General features: G+C 31.3%; 1 protein-coding gene across 1 annotated transcript in view; it reads left to right on the plus strand.

Annotated features, from left to right (window-relative positions):
- Positions 1-1,878, plus strand: part of LOC105265479 (A disintegrin and metalloproteinase with thrombospondin motifs 9) — a gene marked incomplete in the record, with an annotated part of 78,281 nt that overhangs the window by 35,262 nt on the left and 41,141 nt on the right.

Below are 1,878 nucleotides of genomic sequence, written 5' to 3' on the forward strand. Positions count from 1 at the left end.
TGTTTTTTCAGTGCTTCATTGTTTACCGGGGCTTAGGGAAATATCTTTGAATCTGAGCTAGATAGCGAAATTTTGGTCATGGCCTTTTTTATAGCTACCGATAAGATCCATAAGAAAGGTTATGATGCATATTTCGATATCGGTCTTAAAGCGGGAGATATTCGTTGAGAACTGACCAACAGTGAAAATTCGCTACTTTGTCTAAGTTCCGATGAAATTTCATATTTCTCATGAACCGTTGTTTGCATAATTCTCCAGATATTTTCCATCAATATCTCGACTAATTTTCTAATAACAATTTTGGACGCTTATGTGAATTAAGAAAAAAATCTCTTTTAAATTCGGAATTTTTTCATTTGAGACAAAAAGAGAAATCCATCAATTTTTTATTATGAAATAATTGCTCGCATTTTGTTTAATTTGGAGAAAAAGCCTTTTAGATTCTCGTGAGATATTTTCTCTCCTTTGAAAACGCATTTTCATTGAGATATATTTGCTAAGGTACATTGTAGATCATTTTACGTGGCTGGAGGGCCACCCAGGCTACCCATTGTGTTGTCCACAATATGGTTAACGTGGTCGATCATAAACCACAGTGGATAAAAATCGCGGTTGTAAATTCAGACGTACGATTTTCAGCATAAAAATGATTACTAAAAAAGCTACGAAAATATTCGAAGTCCCGGGGGTGTTATAAAAATACAGGCAGGCTCTACTCAATTTCACTTATACGTTTCGATGGGATTTATAGACTCAAGTATGGCAAATAGAAATCGTTAGAATGGGATCTTTGCGATAATGCCTCAACGCCACGTGCACTTCCTTTGGGGCATCTGGTTGTGTATTCGTTCGATTTGTGAATTACTCAGAAATCATCCTTAAGAAATTACCCCAGAAAATTTTTGAATGACGAAAAAAAAAATTCGCTCCATATAAATTTTTTGAATAAGCACTCAAAATTCACCAACCAAAAAAAAACAGAAGAATCAGTGTCGATGTGACTTTTATCTTGTACCAATATTAAAATTTTCCTTCAACTTATAAATTTATTGTATAAATTTTTTTAAAAAGCACTTAAAATTCACCAAAACAAAAAAAAACAGAAAAATCAGTGTCGATGTGACTTTTATGTTTTACCAAAATAAAAATTTTCCTTTAACTTATAAATTTATTGTATAAACTTTTTGAAAAAGCACTTAAAATTCACCAAACCAAAAAAAAACAGAAAAATCAGTGTTGTTTTACCAAAATTAAAATTTTTCTTCAACTTTTTTATAATTCCAAAGCAAATGAATAGGAATATTTATTGATCATTCTAAAGAATTTTTTATCTTCTTTGAAATGGATCAGTTGGATCTGGTTTCATTGCAGTTTTGTAGAGTCATCCAAGTGTTTTCCATTTTTCACCGTTACATCACGCTCTAAAATTTACGCTTATTGCTAATTACCGTAGCATCTACATGCCAACATCTCATCAGCTCAACAACCTCTTCACAATGCTATCTAAATTTTTCAATTCTATTGATTTGACGAAGAGTCATCGATGATGATGTGTCGAATTTGAAATGCCTCATTTTGCAAAATGGTAATTTTATTTCAATAAAACCCGCAATGAAATCCATAATTACATATCTCCTACACTAAATACTCAAACTTTATTGAACACTAAACTGATTAGATTCAGTTACATGCAAAATACCTAGTGTGCCCGAGTAGTTATAAGAAATTGTTCATTAAAATTAAATTTTACATACGTAATAAATAAGCAATTGGTATTATTTTAACACTCGGAACTTTAGTATTGAGTAAAATTGAAAATCAGATATCATTCAATACGAAAATTGACGGAGAGTAAAAACGTCTAAAGTAGCGATTTTT

This window comes from Fopius arisanus, unplaced genomic scaffold (genome assembly GCF_000806365.1).
Source record: "Fopius arisanus strain USDA-PBARC FA_bdor unplaced genomic scaffold, ASM80636v1 scaffold00030, whole genome shotgun sequence".
Classification (NCBI taxonomy): Eukaryota; Metazoa; Arthropoda; class Insecta; order Hymenoptera; family Braconidae; genus Fopius; species Fopius arisanus.